We start from the raw sequence: 22,925 nt of genomic DNA on the forward strand, positions 1-22,925 counted from the left end.
AACCCTAACCCTAACACCAACCCTAACCCTAACCCTAACACTAACCCTAACCCTAAACCTAAACCTAACCCTAACGGTAACCCTAACGCTAACCCTAACCCTAACCCCTAACCCTAACCCTAACACCAACCCTAACCCTAACCATAACCCTAATCCTAACACCAACCCTAAACCTAACCCTAACCCTAACCCTAACCCTAACACCAACCCTAACCCTAACCCTAACCCTAACCCTAACACCAACCCCAACCCGAACCCTAACCCTAACCCTAACCCTAACACCAACCCTAACCCTAACCCTAACCCTAAACCTAACCCTAACGCTAACACTAACCCTAACCCTAACCCTAACCCCTAACCCTAACCCTAACACCAACCCTAACCGTAACCCTAACCCTAACACCAACCCTAACTATAACCCTAACCCTAAACCCTAACCCTAACCCTAACCCTAACCCTAACACCAACCCCAACCCGAACCCTAACCCTAACCCTAACCCTAACACCAACCCTAACCCTAACCCTAACCCTAACCCTAACACCAACCCCCACCCGAACCCTAACCCTAACCCTAACCCTAACAGCAACCCTAACCCTAACCCTAACCCTAACCCTAACCCTAACTCTAACAAGGGCAAGGTGTACTGGTAAGCGACGAGCAAGTTCTAGGCCTCGGACTAGAGGGAGCCATGGGCGTTGGTCTAGGGCCCGAGCTAGGGTTAGTGGGAGCGGTAAGCGTATCGCTTGGGTAGGTATAGGGCAAGGGGTGGGTGTCGAGGTACACCTCGGAGTACGCTTAGGGCCAGGAGTGGGAATTGTGGCTAGGGGTAGGAATTGGGGTGGACCTATGAGTAGGGGGATCTGTAGGGCCAGGGGTAGTGGTAGGACCAGAGGTAGTGCTAGGCGTAGGCCTAGGGCGAGGTGTCGTGCTCGGGGTAGGGTTAGGTGAAGGGCTAGTGGTTGGCAGAGGCCAACGAGCAGTGTTAGGTTTAGGGCTCATGTTATGCCTAGGACGAGTGGTAGTGGTATGGTTTAGACGAGGGCTAGGGGTAGGTGTCACGGGAGGGCTCCGGGTAGTCCTAGGACTCGGAACAGGTGTAGGGCTGGATTAGGGTGTGGTAAGGGTGGGTCCAGGGTGATTTCGTAGGACACGGGTTAGTGCTCTGGCTAACGGTAGGGCAAGGTGTACTGGTCGGCGACGAGCAAGTGGTAGCCTCGGACTAGAGTGAGCACTGGGCGTTGGTCTAGGGCCCGAGGTAGGGCTAGTGGGAGAGGTAGGCGTTGCGCTGAGGTAGGCAAAGGGCAAGGGGTGGGTGTCGGGGTAAACCTCGGAGTAGGCCTAGGACAAGGAGTGGGAGCTGTGGCTAGGAGTAGGTATGGAGGTGGGCCTATGGGTAGGGAAAGCTGTAGGGCCAGGTGTAGGGGTAGGACCAGAGGTAGTGGTAGGCGTAGGCCTAGGGCGAGGAATAGTGCTCGGGAGAGGTTTAGGTGAACGGCTACTGTTTGGCATAGGCCCACGGGCAGTGTTAGGCTTAGGGCTCATGTTCGGCCTAGGACTAATGGTAGTGGTAGGGGTTGGCCGAGGGCTAGGGGTAGGTGTCACAGGAGGGCTCCGGGTAGTCCTAGGACTCAGAACGGATGTAGGGCTGGATTAGTGTGCGGCTAAGGGTGGGTCCAGGGTGATTTCGTAGGACTCGGGTTAGTGCTCTGGCTAACGGTAGGGCAAGGTGTACTGGTCGGCGACGGGCAAGTGCTAGGCCTCGGACTAGAGTGAGCACTGGGCGTTGGTCTATGGCCCGAGGTAGGGCTAGTGGGAGCTGTAGGCGTAGCGCTGGGGTAGGCAAAGAGCAAGGGGTGGGTGTCGGGGTAAACCTCGGAGTAGGCCTAGGACAAGGAGTGAAAGCTGTGGCTAGGGGTAGTGATGGAGGTGGGCCTATGGGTAGGAAGAGCTGTAGGGCCAGGGGTAGGGGTAGGACCAGAGGTAGTGCTAGGTGTAGGCCTAGGGTGAGGGGTAGTGCTCGGGGTAACCTAACCCTAACCCTAACCCTAACCCTAACCCTAACCCCTAACCCTAACACTAACACTAACCTTAACCCTAACACCAACCCTAATTCTAACCGTAACCCTAACCCTAACCCTAACCCTAACAAGGGCAAGGTGTACTGGTCAGCGACGGGCAAGTTTTAGGCCTTGGACTAGAGGGAGCCATGGGCGTTGGTCTAGGGCCCGAGCTAGGGCTAGTGGGAGCGGTACGCGTATCGCTGGAGTAGGCATAGGGCAAGGGGTGGGTGTCGAGGTACACCTCGGAGTAGGCTTAGGGCCAGCAGTGGGAATTGTGGTTAGGGGTAGGGATGGGGGTGGACCAATGGGTAGGGGGATCTTAGGACCAGGGGTAGTGGTAGGACCAGAGGTAGTGCTAGGCGTAGGCCTAGGGCGAGGGGTTGTGCTCGGGGTAGGGTTAGGTGAAGGGCTAGTGGTTGGCAGAGGCCAACGAGCAGTGTAAGGTTTAGGGCTCATGTTATGCCTAGGACGAGTGGTAGTGGTAGGGGTTAGACGAGGGCTAGGGGTAGGTGTCACGGGAGGGCTCCGGGTAGGCCTAGGACTCGGAACAGGTGTAGGGCTGGATTAGGGTGTGGTAAGGGTGGGTCCAGGGTGATTTCGTAGGGCACGGGTTAGTGCTCTGGCTAACGGTAGGGCAAGGTGTACTGGTCGGCGACTGGCAAATGGTAGGCCTCGGACTAGAGGGAGCACTTGGCGTTGGTCTAGGGCCCGAGCTAGGGCTAGAGAGAGCGGTAGGCGTAGCGGTGGGGTAGGCATAGGGCAAGGGGTGGGTTTCGGGGTAGACTTCGGAGAAGGCCTAGGGCCAGGAGTTGGAGCTGTGGCTAGGGGTAGCGATGGGAGTGGGCCTATGGTTAGGGGGAGCTGTAGGGCCAGGGGTAGGGGTAGGACCAGAGGTAGTGGTAGGCGTAGGCCTAGGGCGAGGAATAGTGTTCGGGATAGGGTTAGGTGAACGGCTACTGTATGGCATAGGCCCACGGGCAGTGTTAGGCTAGGGCTCATTTTAGGCCTCGGACTAGTGGTAGTGGTAGTGGTTGGCCGAGGGCTAGAAGTAGGTGTCACAGGAGGGCTCCGGGTAGTCCTAGGACTCAGAAAAAATGTAGGGCTGGATTAGGGTGTGGTAAGGGTGGGTCCAGGGTGATTTCGTAGGACACGGGTTAGTGCTCTGGCTAACGGTAGGGCAAGCTGTACTGGTCGGCGACAGGCAAGTGCTAGGCCTCGGACTAGAGTGAGCACTGTGCGTTGGTCTAGGGCCCGAGCTAGGGCTAGTGGGAGCAATAGGCATAGCACTGGGGTATCAAAAGGCAAGGGGTCGGTGTCGGGGTAAACTTCGGAGTAGGCATAGGACCAGGAGTGGGAGCTGTTGCTAGGGGTAGGGATGGGGGTGTGCCTATGGATAGGGGGAGCTGTAGGGCCAGGGGTAGCTGTAGGACCACAGGTAGTGCTAGGCGTAGGCCTAGGGCGAGGGGTAGTGCTCGGGGTAACCTAACCCTAACCCTAACCCTACCTTAAGCCTAACCGTAACCCCTAACCCTAACCATAACCCTAACCCTAACACCAACCCTAACCGTAACTCTAACCCTAACGCTGACACCAACCCTAACCCTAACACTAACCCTAAACCCTAAACCTAACCCTAACCCTAACCCTAACCCTAACACGGGCAAGGTGTACTGTCAGCGACGGGCAAGTTCTAGGCCTCGGACTACAGGGAGCCATGGGCGTTGGTCTAGGGCCCGAGCTAGGGCTAGTGGGAGCAGTAGGCGTAGCGCTGGGCTATCAAAGGGCAAGGGGTGGGTGTCGGGGTAAACCTCGGAGTAGGCCTAAGACCAGGAGCAGGAGCTGTGTCTAGGGATAGGGTTGGGGTGGGCCTATGGGTAGGGGGAGCTGTAGGGCCAGGGTTAGGGGTAGGACCAAAAATAGTGCTAGGCGTAGGCCTAGGGCGAGCGGTAGTGCTCGAGGTAACCTAACCCTAACCCTAACCCTAACCCTAACCCTAACCCTAACCCTAACCCCTAACCCTAACCCTAACCCTAACACTAACCCTAACACCAACCCTAACCCTAAACCTAACCCTAATCCTAACACCAACCCTAACCCTAACACCAACCCTAACCCTAACCCTAACCCTAAACCCTAAACCTAAACCTAACCCTAACCCTAACCCTATCCCCTAACCCTAACCCTAACCCTAACCCTAACACCAACCCCAACCCGAACCCTAACCCTAACCCTAACACCAACCCTAACCCTAACCCTAACCCTAACCCTAACACCAACCCCAATCCGAACCCTAACCCTAACCCTAACCCTAACACCAACCCTAACCCGAACCCTAACCCTAACCCTAACACCAACCCCAACCCGAACCCTAACCCTAACCCTAACCCTAACCCTAACACCAACCCTAACCCTAACCCTAACCCTAACCCTAACCCTAAACCTAACCCTAACGCTAACCCTAACCCTAACCCTAACCCTAAGCCCTAACCCTAACCCTAACACCAACCCTAACCCTAACCATAACCCTAACCCTAACACCAACCCTAACCCTAACCCTAACCCTAAACCCTAACCCTAACCCTAACCCTAACCCTAAGACCAACCCCAAACCGAACCCTAACCCTAACCCTAACCCTAACACTAACCCTAACCCTAACCCTAAACCTAACACCAACCCCAACCCGAACCCTAACCCTAACCCTAACCCTAACCCTAACCCTAACACCAACCCTAACCCTAACCATAACCCTAACCCTAACACCAACCCTTACCCTAACCCTAAACCTAACCCTAAACCCTAACCCTAACCCTAGCCCTAACCCTAACCCTAACCCTAACCCTAACCCTAACCCCTAACCCTAACCCTAACCCTAACCCTAACACCAACCCTAACCCTAACCCTAACCCTAACCCTAACCCCTAACCCTAACCCTAACCCTAACCCTAACCTACCACTAACCCTAACACTAACCCTAACCCTAACCCTAACAACAACCCTAACCCTAACCCTAACACTAAACCCTAACCTTAACCCGAACACTAACGCTGACCCTAACCCCAACCCTAACCCTAACAAGGGCAAGGTGTACTGGTCAGCGACGGGCAAGTTCTAGGACTCGGACTAGAGGGAGCCATGTGCGTTGGTCTAGGGCACGAGCTAGGGCTAATGGGAGAAGTAGGCGTAGCGCTGGGGTGGGCATAGAGCAAGGGGTGGGTGTCGAGGTGAACCTCGGAGTAGGCCTAGGGCCAGGAGTGGGAGCTGTGGCAAGGGGTAGGAATGGGGGTGGGCCTATGGGTAGGGGGAGCTGTAGGGCCAGGGGTAGTTATAGGACCAGAGGTAGTGCTAGGCGTAGGCCTAGGGCGATGGGTCGTTCTCGGGGTAGGGTTAGATGCAGGGCTAGTGGTAGGCAGAGGCCAACGAGCAGTGTTAAGGTCAGGGCTCATGTTAGGCCTAGGACGAGTGGTAGTGGTAGGGGTTAGCCGAGGGCTAGGGGTAGGTGTCACGGCAGTGCTCCGGGTGGTCCTAGGACTCGGAACAGGTGTAGGGCTGTATTAGGGTGTGGTAAGGGTGGGTCCAGGGTGAATTCGTAGGACACGGGTTAGTGCTCTGGCTAATGGTAGGGCAAGGTGTACTGGTCGGTGACGGGCAAGTGGTAGGCCTCGGACTAGAGTGAGCACTGGGCGATGGTCTTGGGCCGGAGGTAGGGCTAGTTGGAGAGTTAGGCGTAGCGCTGTGGTAGGCAAATGGCAAGGGGTGGGTGTCGGGGTAAAACTCGGAGTAGGCCTAGGACAAGGAGTGGGAGATGTGGCTAAGGGTAGGGATGGAGGTGGGCCTATGGGTAGGGGGATCTGTAGGGCCCGGGGTAGGAGTAGGATCAGAGGTAGTGCTAGGAGTAGGCCTAGGGCGAGGGGTAGTGCTCGGGGTAACCTAACACTAACCCTAACCTTAACCCTAACCCTAACCCCTAACCCTAAACCTAACCCTAACTCTAACCCTAACACCAAACCTAACCCTAATCCTAACCCTAACCCTGACACCAACCCTAACCCTAACCCTAACCCTAACCCTAATCCTAACACTAACCCCTAACCCTAACCCTAACCCTAACCCTAACCCTAACCCTTTCACCAACCCTAAACCTAACACTAACCCTAAACCCTAACCCTAACCCTAACACTAACCCTAACCCTAACACCAACCCTAACCCTAACCCTAACCTTAACCCTAACACCAACCCTAACCCTAACCGTAACCCTAAACCCTAACCCTAACCCAAACCCTAACCCTAACAAGGGCAAGGTGTACTGGTCAGCGACGGGCAAGTTCTAGCCCTCGGACTAGAGGGAGCCATGGGCGTTGTTCTAGGGCCCGAGTTAGGGCTAGTGAGAGCTGTACGCGTATCGCTGGGGTAGGCATAAGGCAAGGGGTGGGTGTCGAGGTACACCTCGGAGTAGGCTTAGGGCCAGGAGTGGGAATTGTGGCTAGGGGTAGTGATGGGGGTGGACCTATGTGTAGGGGGATCTGTAGGGCCAGGGGTATTGGTAGGACCAGAGATAGTGCTAGGCGTAGGCCTAGGGCGAGGGGTCATGCTCGGGGTAGGGTTAGGTGAAGGGCTAGTGGTTGGCAGAGGCCAACGAGCAGTGTTAGGTTTAGGGCTCATGTTATGCCTAGGACGAGTGGTAGTGGTAGGGGTTAGACGAGGGCTAGGGGTAGGTGTCACGGCAGGGCTCCGGGTAGTCCTAGGACTCAGAACGGATGTAGGGTTGGATTAGTGTGCGGCTAAGGGTGGGTCCAGGGTGATTTCGTAGACACGGGTTAGTGCTCTGGCTAACAGTAGGGCAAGGTGTACTGGTCGGCGACGGGCAAGTGCTAGGCCTCGGACTAGAGAGAGCACTGGGCGTTGGTCTATGGCTAGAGGTAGGGCTAGTGGGAGCTGTAGGCGTAGCGCTGAGGAATCTAAGGGCAAGGGGTGGGTGTCGGGGTAAACTTCGGAGTAGGCCTAGGACCAGGAGTAAGAGCAGTGGCTAGGGGTAGGGATGGGGGTGGGCCTATGGGTAGGGGGAGCTGTAGGGCCAGGGGTAGGGGTAGGACCACAGGTAGTGCTAGGCGTAGGCTTAGGAAGAGGGGTAGTGCTCGGGGTAACCTAACCCTAACCATAACCCTAATCCTAACCCTAACCCTAACCCTACCCCTAACAAGGGCAAGGTGTACGGGTCTGCGACGGGCAAGTTCTAGGCCTCGGACTAGAGGCAGCCATGTGCCTTTGTCTAGGGCCCGAGCTATGTCTAGTGGGAGAGGTAGGCGAAGCGCTCGGGTAGGCATAGGGCAAGGGGTGGGTGTCGGGGTAAACCTCCAAGTAGGCCTTGGGCCAGGAATTGGAGCTGTGGCTAGGGGTAGGGATGGGGGTGGGCCTATGTATAGGGGGAACTGTAGGGCCAGGGTTAGGGGTAGGACCAGAGGTAGTGCTAGGTGTAGGCCTAGGTCGAGGGGTAGTGCTCGGGGTACGGTTATGCGAAGGGGTAGTGGTTGGCAAAGGCCCACGGGCAGTGTTAGGTATAGGGCTCATGTTAGGCCTAGGACTAGTGGTAGTGGTAGGGGTTGGCCGAGGGCTAGGGGTAGGTGTCACGGGAGGGCTCCGGGTAGTCCTAAGACTCGGAACGGTGTAGGGCTGGATTAGGGTGTGGCTAAGGGTGGGTCCAGGGTGATTTCGTAGGACATGGTTTAGTGCTCTGGCTAACGGTAGGGCAAGGTGTACTGGTAGGCGAGGGGCAAGTGCTAGGCCTCGGAATAGAGAGAGAACTGGGCGTTGGTCTAGGGCCCGAGCTAGGGCTAGTGGGAGCGGTAGGCATAGCGCTGGCATAGGCTTAGGGCAAGGGGTGGGTGTCGGGGTAAACCTCGGAGTAGGCCTAGGGCCAGGAGTTGGAGCTGTGGCTAGGGGTAGCGATGGGGGTGGGCCGATGGGTAGGGGGAGCTGTAGGGGCAGGGGTAGGGGTAGGACCAGAGGTAGTGGTAGGCGTAGGCCTAGGGCGAGGAATAGTGCTCGGGGTAGGGTTAGGTGAACAACTACTGTTTGGCATAGGCCCAGGGGCAGTGTTAGGCTTAGGGCTCATGTTAGGCCTAGGACTAGTGGTAGTGGAAGGGGTTGGCCGAGGGCTAGGCGTAGTGGTCACAGGAGGGCTCCGGGTAGTCCTATGACTCAGAACGGATGTAGGGCTGGATTATGGTGTGGCTAAGGGTGTGTCCAGGGTGATTTCGTAGGACACAGGTTAGTGCTCTGGCTAACGGTAGGGCAAGGTTTACTGGTCGGCGATGGCCAAGTGCTAGGCCTCGGACTAGAGTGAGCCATGGGCGTTGGTCTAGGGCCCGAGCTAGGGCTAGTGGGAGCGGTAGGCGTAGCGCTGGGGTAGGCAAAGGGCAAGGGGTGGGTGTCGGGTAAACCTCGGAGTAGGCCTAGGACAAGGAGTGGGAGCTGTGCCTAGGGGTAGCGATGGAGGTAAGCCTATGGGTAGGGGGAGCTGTAGGGCTAGGGGTAGGGGTAGGACCAGAGGTCGTGCTAGGCGTAGGCCTAGGGCGAGGAGTAGTGCTCGAAATATACTAACCCTAACCCTAACCCTAACCCTAACCCTAAACCTAACCCTAACCCTAACCCTAACCCTAACACCAACACTAACCCTAACCCTAACCCTAACCCTAACCCCTAAACCTAACCCTAAACCTAACCCTAACCCTAACCCTAACACCAACCCTAACCCTAACCCTAACCCTAACCATAACACCAACCCTAACCCTAACCCTAAACCCTAACCCTAACCCTAACACTAACCCTAACCCAAACAAGGGCAAGGTGTACTGGTCAGCGACGGGCAAGTTCTAGGCCTCGGACTAGAGGGAGCCATGGGCTTTGGTCTAGGGCCCGAGCTAGGGTTAGAGGGAGCGGTACGCGTAGCGCTGAGGTAGGCATAGGGCAAGGGGTGGGTGTCGAGGTACACCTCGGAGTAGGCTTAGGGCCAGGAGTTGGAGCTGTGGCTAGGGGTAGGGATGGGGGTGGACCTATGGGTAGGGGGATCTGTAGGGCCAGGTGTAGAGTTAGGACCAGAGGTAGTGCTAGGCGTAGGCCTAGGGCGAGAGGTAGTGCTCGGGCTAACCTAACCCTAACCCTAACCCTAACCCTAACCCTAACCCCTAACCCTAACCCTAAACCCTAACCCTAACCCTAACACTAACGCTAACCCTAACAAGGGCAAGGTGTACTGGTCAGCGACGGGCAAGTTCTAGGCCTCGGACTAGAGAGAGCCATGGGCGTTGGTCTAGGGCTCGAGGTAGGGCTAGTGGGAGCGGTAGGCGTAGCGCTGGGGTAGCCATAGGGCAAGGGGTGGGTGTCGAGGTAATCCTCGTAGTAGGCCTAGGGCCAGGAGTGGGAGTTGTTGCTAGGTGTAGGGATGGGGGTGGGCCTATGGATAAGGGGAGCTGTAGTGCCAGGGGTAGTGGTAGTCCCAGAGATAGTGCTAGGCGTAGTCCTAGGGCGAGGGGTCGTGCTCGGGGTAGGGTTAGGTGAAGGGCTAGTGGTTGGCAGAGGCCAACGAGCAGTGTTAGGGTTAGGGCTCATGTTAGGCCTAGGACGAGTGGTAGTGGTAGGGGTTAGCAGAGGGTTAAGGTTAGGTGTCACTAGAGGGCTCTGGGTAGTCCTAGGACTCGGAACAGGTGTAGGGCTGGATTAGGGTGCGGTAAGGGTGGGTCCAGGGTGATTTCGTAGGACACGGTTAGTGCTCTGGCTAACTGTAGGGCAAGGTTTACTGGTCGGCGACGGGCAAGTGCTAGGCCTCGGACTAGAGTGAACACTGGGCGTTGGTCTAGGGCCCGAGGTAGGGCTAGTGGGAGAGGTAGGCGTAGCGCTGGGGTAGGCAAAAAGCAAGGGGTGGGTGTCGGGGTAAACCTCGGAGTAGGCGTAGGACAAGGAGTGAGAGCTGTGGCTAGGAGTAGGGATGGAATTGGGCCTATGGGTAGGGAAAACTGTAGGGCCAGGGGTAGGGGTAGGACCAGTGGTAGTGCTAGGCGTAGGCCTAGGGCTAGGGGTAGTGCTAGGGGTATCCTATCCCTAACCCTAACCCTAACCCTAACCCTAACCCCTAACCCTAACCCTAACCCTAACCCTAACACTGACCCTAACACCAACCCCAACCCGAACCCTAACCCTAACCATAACACCAACCTTAACCCTAACCCTAACCCTAAACCTAACCCTAACACTAAACCTAACCCTAACCCTAACCCTAACCCTAACCCTAACCCTAACCCTAACCCCTTACCCTAACCCTAACCCTAACCCTAACACCAACCCTAACCCTAACCATAACCCTAACCCTAACACCAACCCTAACCCTAACCCTAACACTAAACCCTGACCTTAACCTAACCCTAACCCTAACCCTAAACCTAACCCTAGCCCTAACCCTAACCCTAACCCCTAACCCTAACCCTAACTCTAACCCTAACACCAACCCTAACCCTAACCATAACCCTAACTCTAACACCAACCCTAACCCTAACCCTAACCCTAACCCTAACCCTAAACTACCACTAACCCTAACCCTAACCCTAACCCTAACACCAACCATAACCCTTACTCTAACCCTAAACCCTAAACCTAACCCTAACCCTAACCCTAACCCTAACCCTAACCCTAACCCTAACAAAGGCAAGGTGTACTGGTCAGCGACGGGCAAGTTCTAGGCCTCGGACTAGAGGCAGCCATGTGCGTTGGTCTAGGGCACGAACTAGGGCTAATGGGAGAAGTAGGCGTAGCGCTGGGGTGGGCATAGGGCATGGGGTGGGTGTCGAGGTGAACTTCGGAGTAGGCCTAGGGCCAGGATTGGGAGCTGTGGCAAGGGGTAGGGATGGGGGTGGGCCTATGGGTAGGGGGAGCTGTAGGGCCAGGGGTAGTGATAGGACCAGAGGTAGTGCTAGGCGTAGGCCTAGGGCGATGGGTCGTGCTCGGGGTAGGGTTAGATGAAGGGCTAGTGGTTGGCAGAGGCCAACGAGCAGTGTTAGGGTTGGGCTCATGTTAGGCCTAGGACGAGTGGTAGTGGTAGAGGTTAGCCGAGGGCTAGGGGTAGGTGTCACGGCAGGGCTCCGGGTAGTCCTAGGACTCAGAACGGATGTAGGGCTGAATTAGGGTGTGGCTAAGGGTGGTTCCAGGGTGATTTCGTAGGACACAGGTTAGTGCTCTGGCGAACGGTAGGGCAAGGTTTACTGGTCGGCGACGGGCAAGTGCTAGGCCTTGGACTAGAGTGAGCACTGGGTGTTGGTCTAGGGCTCGAGGTAGGGCTAGTGGGAGAGTTAGTCATAGCGCTGGGGTAGGCAAAGGGCAAAAGGTGGGTGTCGGGGTAAACCTCGGAAAAGGCCTAGGACAAGGAGTGGGAGCTGTGGCTAGGGGTAGGGATGGAGGTGGGCCTATGGGTAGGGGAAGCTGTAGGGTCAGGGTTAGGGGTAGGATCAGATGTAGTGCTAGGCGTAGGCCTAGGGCGAGGGGTAGTGCTCAAGGTAACCTAACCTTAACCCTAACCCTAACCCTAACACCAACCCTAACCCTAACCCTAACCCTAAACCCTAACCCTAACCCTAACCCTAACCCTAAGCCTAACCCTAAAAAGGGCAAAGTGTACTGTTCAGCGACGGGCAAGTTCTAGGCCTCGGACTAGAGGCAGCCATGTGCGTTGGTCTAGGGCCAGAGCTAGGGCTAGTAAGAGCGGTAGGCGTAGCGCTGGGGTATCTAAGGGCAAGGGGTGGGTGTCGGGGTAAACCTCGGATTAGGCCTAGGACAAGGAGTGGGAGCTGTGGCTAGGGGAAGGGATGGAGGTGGGCCTATGGGTAGGAGGAGCTGTAGGGCCACTGGTAGGGTTAAAACCAGAGGTAGTGCTAGGCGTAGGCCTAAGTGGAGGGGTAGTACTCGGGGTAACCTAACCCTAACCCTAACCCTAATTCTAACTTTAACCCCTAACCATAACCCTAACCGTAACCCTAACCCTAACACCAAACCTAACCCTAATCCTAACCCTAACCCTAACACCAACCCTAACCCTAACCCTAAACCTAAACCCTAACCCTAACCCTAACAAGGGTAAGGTGTACTGGTCAGCGACGGGCAAGTTCTAGGCCTCGGACTAGAGGCAGCCATGTGCGTTGGTCTAGGGCCCGAGCTAGGGCTAGTAAGAGCGGTATGCGTAGCGCTGGGGTATCTAAGGGCAAGGGGTGGGTGTCGGGTTAAACCTCGGATTATGCCTAGGACAAGGATTGGGAGCTGTGGCTAGGGGAAGGGATGGAGGTGGGCCGATGGGTAGGGGGAGTTGTAGGGCCACTGGTAGGGTTAGGACCAGAGGTAGTGCTAGGCGTAGGCCTAAGGGGAGGGGTAGTACTCGGGGTAACCTAACCCTAACCCTAACCCTAACCCTAACCCTAACCCTAACCCCTAACCCTAACCCTAACCCTAACCCTAACCCTAACACCAACCCTAACCCTAACCCTAACCCTAACCCTAACACCAACCCTAACCCTAACTCTAAACCCTAACCCTAACCCTAACCCTAACCCTAACCCTAACAACAAGGGCAAGGTGTACTGGTCAGCGACGGGCATCTTCTAGGCCTCGGACTAGAGGCAGCCATGTGCGTTGGTCTAGGGCCCGAGCTAGGGCTAGTCGGAGCGGTAGGCGTAGCGCTGGGGTAGGCATAGGGCAAGGGGTGAGTGTCGAGGTAAACCTCGGAGTAGTCCTAGGGCCAGGAGTGGGAGCTGTCGCTAGGGGTAGGAATGGGGGTGGGCCTATGGGTAGCGGGAGCTGTAGGGCCAGGGGTAGTGGTAAAACTAGAGGTAGTGCTAGGCGTAGGCCTACGGCGAGGGGTCGTTCTCGGGGTAGGGTTAGGTGAAGGGCTAGTGGTTGGCAGAGGCCAAAGAGCAGTGTTAGGGTTAGGGCTCATGTTAGGCCAAGGACGAGTGGTAGTGGTAGGGGTTGGCCGAGGGCTAGAAGTAGGTGTCACAGGAGGGCTCCGGGTAGTCCTAGGACACAGAACGGATGTAGGGCTGGATTAGGGTGTGACTAAGGGTGGGTCCAGTGTGATTTCGTAGGACACGGGTTAGTGCTCTGGCTAAAGGTAGGGCAAGCTGTACTGGTCGGCGACGGGCAAGTGCTAGGCCTCAGACTAGAGTGAGCACTGGCCGTTGGTCTAGGGCCCGAGCTAGGGCTAGTGGGAGCAATAGGCGTAGCGCTGGGGTATCAAAAAGCAAGGGGTCGATGTCGGGGTAAACTTCGGAGTAGGCATAGGACCAGGAGTGGGAGCTGTTCCTAGGGGTAGGATTGGGGGTGGGCCTATGTGTAGGGGGAGCTGTAGGGACAGGGTTATGGGTAGGACCAAAGGTAGTGCTAGGCGTAGGCCTAGGGCGAGGGGTAGTGCTCGAGGTAACCTAACCCTAAACCTAACCCTAACCCTAACCCTAACCGCTAACCCTAACCCTAACCCTAACACTAACCCTAACACCAAACCTAACTCTAAACCTAACCCTAACCCTAACACCAACCCTAACCCTAACCCTAACCCTAAACCCTAACCCTAACCCTAACCCTAACCCTAACCCTACTCTAACAATAACAAGGGCAAGGTGTACTGGTAAGGGACGGGCAAGTGGTAGGCCTCGGACTAGAGAGAGAACTGGGCGTTGGTCTAGGTCCCGAGCTAGGGCTAGTGGGAGTTGTAGGCGTAGTCCTGGAGTAGGCATAGGGCAAGGGGTGAGTGTCGGGGTAAACCTCGGAGTAAGCCTAGGGCCAGAAGTTGGAGCTGTGGCTAGGGGTAGCGATGGGGGTGGGCCTAAAGGTAGGGGGAGCTGTAGGGCCAGGGATAGGGGTAGGACCAAAGGTAGTGCTAGGCGTAAGCTTAGGACGAGGGGTAGTGCTCGGGGTAGGGTTAGGTGAAGGGCTACTGGTTGGCAGAGGCCCATGGGCAGTGTTAGGGTTAGGGCTCATTTTAGGCCTAGCACTAGTGGTAGTGGTAGGGTTGGGCGAGGGCTAGGGGTAGGTGTCACGTTGGGGCTCCGGTTCGTCATATGTCTCGAAACAGGTGTAGGGCTGGATTAGGGTGTGGCTAAGGGTGGGTCCAGGGTGATTTTGGAGGACACGGTTTAGTGCTCTGGCTAACGGTAGGGCAAGGTATACTGGTCGGCGACGGGCAAGAGCTATGCCTCGGACAAGAGGGAGCACTGGGCGTTGGTCTAGGGCCCGAGCTAGTGCTAGTGGGAGCGGTAGGCGTAGCGATGTGGTAGGCAATGGGGAAGGGGTGGGTGTCGGGATAAACCTCAGAGTAGGCCTAGGGCCAGGATTGGGAGCTGTGTCTAGGGGTAGGGATGGGGGTGGGCCTATGGGTAGGGGTAGCTGTAGGGCCAGGGGTAGGTGTAGGACCAGAGGTAGTGCTAGGCGTAGGCCTAGGACGAGGGGTAGTGCTCGGGATAGGGTTAGGTGAACGGCTACTGTTTGGCACAGGCCCACGGGCAGTGTTAGGGTTAGGGCTCATGTTAGGCCTAGGACTAGTGGTAGTAGTAGGGGTTGGCCGAGGGCTAAGGGAAGGTGTCACGGGAGAGCTCCGGGTAGTCCTAGGACTCGGAGCATGTGTAGGGCTGGATTAGGGTGTGGTAAGGGTGGGTCCAGGGTGATTTCGTAGGACACGGGTTAGTGCTCTGGCTAACGGTAGGGCAAGGTGTACTGGTCGGCGACGGGCAAGTGCTAGGCCTCGAACTAGAGGGAGCACTGGGCGTTGGTGTAGGGCCCGAGCAAGGGCTAGTGAGAGCGGTAGGCGTAGCGCTGGGGTAGGCATAGGGCAAGGGGTGTGTGTCGGGGTAAACCTCGGAGTAGGCCTAGGGACAGGAGTTGGAGCTCTGCTAGGGGTATGGATGGGGGTGGACCTAAGTGTAGGGGGAGCTGTAGGGCCAGGGATAGGGGTAGGACGAGAGGTAGTGCTAGGCGTAAGCCTAGGGCGAGGGGTAGTGCTCGGGGTAGGGTTAGGTGAAGGGCTACTAGTTGGCAGAGGCCCACGGGCAGTGTAATGGTTAGGGCTCATGTTACGCCTGGCACTAGTGGTAGTGGTAGGGGTTGGCCGAGGGCTAGGGGAAGGTGTCACGGGAGGGCTCCGATTCATCCTAGTACTCGGAACAGGTGTAAGGCTGGATTAGGGTGTGGCCAAGGGTGGGTCCAGGGTGATTTCGGAGGACACCGGTTAGTGCTCTGGCTAACAGTAGGGCAAGGTGTACTGGTCACACGGGCAAGTGCTAGGCCTCGGACTAAAGGGAGCACTGGGCGTTGGTCTAGGGCCCGAGGTAGGGCTAGTGGAAGCGTTAGGCGTAGCGCTGGGGTAGGCATTGGGCAAGGGGTGGGTGTCTGGGTAAACCTCGGAGTAGGCGTAGGGCCAGGAGTTGGAGCTGTGGCTAGGGGTAGGGATGGTGGTGGGCCTATGAGTAGTGGGAGCTGTAAGGCCAGGGGTAGGGGTAGGAACAGAGGTAGTGCTAGGCATAAGCTTAGGGCAAGGGGTAGTGCTCGGGGTAGGGTTAGGTGAATGGCTAGTAGTTGGCAGAGGCCCACGGGCAGTGTTAGGGTTAGGACTCATGTTAGGCCTAGCACTAGTGGTAGTGGTAGGGGTGACCGAGGGCTAGGGGTAGGTGTCACGGGAGGGCTCCGGTTCGTCATATATCTCGAAACAGGTGTAGGGCTGTATTTGGGTGTGGCTAAGGGTGGGTCCAGGATGATTTCGTAGGACACGGGTTAGTGCTCTGGCTAATGGTAGGGCAAGGTGTACTGGTCGGCGACGGGCAAGTGCTAGGCCTCGAACTAGAGGGAGCACTGGGCGTTGGTCTAGGGCCTGAGCTAGGGCTAGTGGGAGCGGTAGGCGTAGCACTGGGGTAGGCATAGGGCAAGGGGTGGGTGTCGGGGTAAACCTCGGAGTAGGCCTAGGGCCAGGAGTTGGAGCTGTGGCTAGGGGTAGGGATGGGGGTGGGCCTAAAGGTAGGGAAAGCTGTAGGGCCAGGGATAGGGTTAGGACCAAAGGTAGTGCTAGGCGTAAGCTTAGGGCGAGGGGTAGTGCTTGGGGTAGGCTAGGTGAAGGGCTACTGGTTGGAAGAGGCCCACGGGCAGTGTTAGGGTTAGGGCTCATTTTAGGCCTAGCACTAGTGGTAGTGTTAGGGTTGAGCGAGGGCTAGGGGTATGTGTCACGGGGGGGCTCCGGTTTGTCATATGTCTCGAAACAGGTGTAGGGCTGGATTAGGGTGTGGCTAAGGGTGGGTCCAGGGTGATTTCGGAGGACACGGTTTAGTGCTCTGGCTAACGGTAGGGCAAGGTATACTGGTCGGCGACGGGCAAGAGCTATGCCTCGGACAAGAGGGAGCACTGGGCGTTGGTCTAGGGCCCGAGCTAGTTCTAGTGGGAGCGGTAGGCGTAGCGATGTGGTAGGCAATGGGGAAGGGGTGGGTGTCAGGATAAACCTCAGAGTAGGCCTAGGGACAGGATTGGGAGCTGTGTCTAGGGGTAGGGATGGGGGTGGGCCTATGGGTAGGGGTAGCTGTAGGGCCAGGGGTAGGTATAGGACCAGAGGTAGTGCTAGGCGTAGGCCTAGGACGAGGGGTAGTGCTCGGGGTAGGGTTAGGTGAAGGCCTAATGGTTGGCAGAGGCCCACGGGCAGTGTTAGGGTTAGGGCTCATGTTAGGCCTAGGACTAGTGGTAGTAGTAGGGGTTGGCCGAGGGCTAAGGGAAGGTGTCACGGGAGGGCTCCGGGTAGTCCTAGGACTCGGAGCATGTGTAGGGCTGGATTAGGGTGTGGTAAGGGTGGGTCCAGGGTGATTTCGTAGGACACGGGTTAGTGCTCTGGCTAACGGTAGGGCAAGGTGTACTGGTCGGCGACGGGCAAGTGCTAGTCCTCGAACTAGAGGGAGCACTGGGCGTTGGTCTAGGGCCTGAGCTAGGGCTAGTGGGAGCGGTAGGCGTAGCGCTGGGGAAAGCATAAGGCAAGGGGTGGGTGTCGGGGTAAACCTCTGAGTAGGCCTAGGGCCAGGAGTTGCAGCTCTGCTTAGGGGTAGGGATGGGGGTGGGCCTATGGGTAGGGGGAGCTTTAGGGCCAGGGGTAGGGGTAGGACCAGAGGGAGTGCTAGTCGTAAGCTTAGGGCGAGGGGTAGTGCTCGAGGTAGGGTTAGGTGAAGGCTAGTGGTTGGCAGAGGCCCACGGGCAGTGTTAGGGTTAGGGCTCATGTTAGGCCTAGGACTAGTGGTGGTGGTAGGGGTTGGCCGAGGGCTAGGTCTAGGTGTCACGGGAGGGCTCCAGGTAGTCCTAGGACTCGGAACAGGTGTAGGGCTGGATTAGGGTGTGGCTAAGGGTGGGTCCAGGGTGATTTCGGAGGACACGGGTTAGTGCTCTGGCTAACGGTAGGGCAAGGTGTACTGGTCGGCGACGGGCAAGTGATAGGCCTCGGACTAAAGGGAGTACTGGGCGTTGGTGTAGGGCCCAAGCTAGGGCTAGGGGGAGCGGTAGGCGTAGCGCTGAGGTAGGCATAGGGCAAGGGGTGGGTGTCGGTGTAAACCTCGGACTAGGCCTAGGGCCAGGATTTGGAGCTTTGGCTAGGGATAGGGATGGGGGTGGGCCTATGGGTAGGGGGAACTGTAGGGCCAGGGGTAGCGGTAGGACCAGAGGTAGTGCTAGGCGTAAGCTTAGGGCGAGGGGTAGTGCTCGGGGTAGGGTTAGGTGAAGGGCTAGTGGTTGGCAGAGGCCCACGGGCAGTGTTAGGGTTAGGGCTCATGTTAGGCCTAGCACTAGTGGTAGTAGTAGAGGTGGTCGAGGGCTATGGGTAGGTGTCACAAGGGGGCTCCGCTTCGTCATATGTCTCAAAACAGGTGTAGGGCTGGATTAGGGTGTGGCTAAGGGTGAGTCCAGGGTGATTTTGGAGGACACTGGTTAGTGCTCTGGCTAACAGTAGGGCAAGGTGTACTGGTCACACGAGCAAGTGCTAGGCCTCGGTTAAAAGGAGCACTGGGCATTGGTCTAGGGCCCGAGGTAGGGCTAGTGGGAGCGGTAGGCGTAGTGCTGGGGTAGGCATTGGGCAAGGGGTGGTTGTCGGGGTAAACCTCGGAGTAGGCCTAGGGCCAGCAGTTGGAGCTGTGGCTAGGGGTAGGGATGGGGGTGGGCCTATGGGTAGGGGGAGCTGTAGGGCCAGGGTTAGGGTTAGGACCAGAGGTAGTGCTAGGCGTAAGCTTAGGGCAATGGGTAGTGCTCGGGGTAGGGTTAGGTGAAGGGCTAGTGGTTGGCAGAGGACCACGGGAAGTGTTAGGGTAGGGCTCATGTTAGGACTACATTAGTGGTAGTCGTAGGGGTGGCCGAGGGTAGGGGTAGGTGTCACGAGAGGGCTCCAGTTCGTCATATATCTCGAAACAGGTGTAGGGCTGGATTAGGGTGTGGCTAAGGGTGGGTCCAGGGTGATTTCGGAGCACACGGGTCAGTGCTCTGTCTAACGGTAGGGCAAGGTGTACTGGTCAACGATGGCAAGTGCTAGGCCTCGAACTAGAGGGAGCACTGGGCCTTGGTCTAGGGCCCGAGCTAGGGCTAGTGGGAGCGGTAGGCGTAGCGCTGTGGTAGGCATGAGGAAGGGGTGGGTGTCGGGGTAAACCTCAAAGTAGGCCTAGGGCCAGGATTTGGAGCTGTGGCTAGGGGTAGGGATGGGGGTGGGCCTATGGGTAGGGGGAGCTGTGGGGCCAGGGGTAGGGTTAGGACCAGAGGTAGTGCTAGGCGTAGGCCTAGGGCGAGTGGTAGTGCTCGGGGTAGGGTTAGGTGAAGGGCTAGTGGTTGGCATAGGCCCACGGGCAGTGTTAGAGTTAGGGCTCATGTTAGGCCTAGGACTAGTGGTAGTGGTAGGGGTTGTCCCAGGGGTAAGGGTAGGTGTCACGGGAGGGCTCCAGGTAGTCCTAGGACTCGGAGCAGGTGTAGGGCTGGATTAGGGTGTGGCTAAGGGTGGGTCCAGGGTGATTTCATAGGACACGGGTTAGTGCTTTGTCTAACGGTAGGGCAAGGTGTACTGGTCGGCGCCGGGCAAGTGCTAGGCCTCGGACTAAAGGGAGCACTGTGCGTTGGTCTAGGGCCCGACCTAGGGCTAGTGGGAGCAATAGGCGTAGCGCTGGGGTAGGCATAAGGCAAGGGGTGGGTGTCGGGGTAAACCTCAGAGTAGGCCCTGGGCCAGGAGTGGGAGCTGTGTCTAGGGGTAAGGATGGGGGTGGGTCTATGGGTAAGGGTAGCTGTAGGGCCAGGGGTAAGGGTAAAACAAGAGGTAGTGCTAGGCGTAGGCCTAGGGCGAGGGGTAGTGCTGGGGGTAGGGTTAGGTGAAGGGCTAGTGGATGGCAGAGGCCCACGGGCAGTGTTGGGTTTAAAGCTCATGTTACGCCTAGCACTAGTGGTAGTGATAGGGGTTGTCCGAGGGCTAGGGGAAGGTGTCAAGGGAGGGCTCCGGTTCGTCCTAGGACTCGGAACAGGTGTAGGACTGGATTAGGGTGTGGCTAAGGGTGGCTCCAGGGTGATTTCGTAGGACACGTGTTAGTGCTCTGGCTAACGGTAGGGCAAGGTGTACTGGTCGGCGATGGGCAAGTGCTAGGTCTCGGGCTAGAGAGAGCACTGGGCGTTGGTTCAGGGCCCGAGCTAGGGCTAGTGGGAGCTGTAGGCGAAGCGCTGGGGTAGGCATAATGCAAGGGGTGGGTGTCGGTGTAAACCTCGGACTAGGCCTAGGGCCAGGAGTTCGAGCTGTGGCTAGGGGTAGGGATGGGAGTGGGCCTATGGGTAGAGGGAGCTATAGTGCCAGGAGTAGGGCTAGGAACCGGAGCTAGTGCTAGGCGTAGGCCTAGGGCAAGGGGTAGTGCTCGGGGTAGGGTTAGGTGAAGGCCTAGTGGTTGGCAGAGGCCCACGGGCAGTGTTATGGTTAGGGCTCATGTTAGGCCTAAACGTATTGGTAGTGGTAGGTGTTGTCCCAGGGTAGGGGTAGGTGTCACGGGAAAGCTCCAAGTAGTCCTAGGACTCGGAGCAGGTGTAGGGCTGGATTAGGGTGTGGCTAAGGGTGGGTCCAGGGTGATTTCGTAGGACACGGGTTAGTGCTCTGCCTAACGGTAGGGCAAGGTGTAATGGTAGGCGACAGGCAAGTGCTAGGCCTGGAACTAGATGGAGCACTGGGCCTTGGTCTAGGGCCCGAGCTAGGGCTAGTGGGAGCGGTAGGCGTAGCGCTGTGGTAGGCAATGGGGAAGGGGTGGGTGTCGGTGTAAACCTCAGAGTAGGCCTAGGGCCAGCAGTGGGAGCTGTGTCTAGGGGTAGGGATGGGGGTGGGCCTATGGGTAGGGGTAGCTGTAGGGCCAAGGGTAGGGGTCGGAACAGAGGTAGTGCTAGGCGTAAACCTAGGGCAAGGGGTAGTGCTCAGGGTAGGGTTAGGTGAAGGCCTAGTGTTTGGCAGACGCCCACGGGCAGTGTTAGGGTTAGGGCTCATGTTAGGCCTAGGACTAGTGGTAGTGGTAGGGGTTGGCCCAGGGCTAGGGGTAGGTGTCACGGGAGGGCTCCGGGAAGTCCTAGGACTCGGAACAGGTGTAGGGCTGGATTAGGGTGTGGCTAATTGTGGGTCCAGGGTGATTTCGTAGGACACGGGTTAGTGCTCTGCCTAACGGTAGGGCAAGGTGTACTGGTCGATGACGGGCAAGTGCTAGGCCTCGGACTAAAGGGAGCAATGGGCGTTGGTCTATGGCCCGAGCTAAAGCTAGTGGGAGCAATAGGCGTATCGCTGGGGTAGGCATAGGGCAAGGGGTGGGTGCCGGGGTAAACCTCAAAGTCGGCCTAGGGCCAGGAGTTGGAGCTGTGGCAAGGGGTAGGGATGGGGGTGGGCCTATGGGTAGGGGGAGCTGTAGGGCCAGGGGTAGGGGTAGGACCAGAGGTAGTGCTAGGCGTAAGCTTAGGGCGAGGGGTAGTGCTCGGGGAAGGGTTAGGTGAAGTGCTAGTTGTTGGCAGAGGCCCACGGGCAGTGTTAGTGTTAGGGCTCATGTTAGACCTAGCACTAGTGGTAGTGGTAGGGGAGGCCGAGGGCTAGGGGTAGGTGTCACGGGGGGGCTCCTGTTCTTCATAGTCTCGAAACAGGTGTAGGGCTGGATTAGGGTGTGGCTAAGGGTGGGTCAGGGTGATTTCGGAAAACACGGGTTAGTGCTCTGGCTAACGGTAGGGCAAGGTGTACTGGTCGGAGACGGGCAAGTTCTAGGCCTCGGAGTAGAGGGAGCACTGGGCGTTGGTCTAGGGTTGGAGCTAGGGCTAGTGGGAGCGGTAGGCGTAGCGCTGGGGTAGGCATAGGGCAAGGGGTGGGTGTCGGGGTAAACCTCGGAGTAGGCCTAGGGCCAGGAGTTGGAGCTGTGGCTAAGAATAGGGATGGGGGTTGGCCAATGGGTAGGGGGAGCTGTAGGGCCAGGGGTAGGGGTAGGACCAGAGGTAGTACTAGGCGTAGGCCTAGGGCGAGAGGTAGTGCTCGGGGTAGGGTTAGGTGAAGGGCTAGTGGTTGGCAGAGGCCCACGGGCAGTGTTAGGGTTAGGGCTCATGTTAGGCCTAGCACTAGTGGTAGTGGTAGGGGTTGGCCGAGGGCTAGGGGTAGGTGTCATGGGAGGGCTCCGGTTTGTCCTAGGACTCGGAATAGGTGTAGGGCTGGATTAGGGTGTGGCTAAGGGTGGGTCCAGGGTGATTTCGTAGGACACGGGTTAGTGCTCTGGCTAACGGTAGGGCAAGGTGTACTGGTCGGCGACGGGCAAGTGCTAGGCCTCGGACTAGAGGGAGCACTGGGCCTTGGTCTAGGGCCCGAGCTAGGGCTAGTGGGAGCGGTAGGCGTAGCGCTGGGGTAGGCATAGTGCAAGGGGTGGGTGTCAAGGTAAACTTCGGAGTAGCCCTACGGCCAAGTGTTGGAGCTGTGGCTAGGGGTAGGGATGGGGGTGGGTCTATGGGTAGAGGGAGCTGTAGGGCCAGCGGTTGGCGTAGTATTAGAGGTAGTGCTAGGCGTAGGCCTAGGGCGAGGGGTCGTGCTCCGGGTAGGCTTAGGTGAAGGGCTAGTGGTTTGCATAGGCCCACGGGTATTGTTAGGGTTAGGACTAATGTTAGGCCTAGGACTAGTGGTAGTGTTAGGTGTTGGCCGAGTGCTAGGGGTAGGTGTCACGGGAGGGCTCTGGTTAGTCCTAGGACTCGGAACAGGTGTCGGGCTGGATTAGGGTGTGGCTAAATGTGGGTCCAGGGTGATTTCGTAGGACATGGGTTAGTGCTCTGGGTAACGGTAGGGCAAGGTGTACTGGTAGGCGACGGGCAAGTGCTAGGCCTAGGACTAGAGTGAGTACTGGGAGTTGATCTAGCGCCTTAGGTAGGGCTAGTGGTAGCGGTAGGCGTAGCGCTGGGGTAAGCATAGGGCAAGGGTAGGTGTAAGGGTAGGACTAGGAGTAGGCCTACAGTTAGGGGTATGGCTATAGCTAGGTGTAGGGCTAGTGGTAGTCCAAGGGGTAGGGATAGTTTTACGCCTATGACTAAAGATAAGGCTAGGGGCAGGAGTACGGCTACGGGTAGATGTAGAGGTAGAGCTAGGGATAGACCGAAGACTAGATGGAGTGCTAGGTGTAGGCCTAAAACAATTTGTGGGGGTAGGGGTAGTGGAAGGTATAGGGGTAGGCCAAGGATTAGCGTTGGTTATACGCATGGGACTAGGGATAGATCTAGTGCCAGGGGTAGCACTAGGGGTAGGTGTATGGGTAAGGCTACGGTTATTCCTAGGACTAGGAATAAATTTACGGCTGGATTAGGGGTATGACT

This window comes from Rhinolophus hipposideros (genome assembly GCF_964194185.1).
Source record: "Rhinolophus hipposideros genome assembly, chromosome: X".
Lineage (NCBI taxonomy): Eukaryota > Metazoa > Chordata > Mammalia > Chiroptera > Rhinolophidae > Rhinolophus > Rhinolophus hipposideros.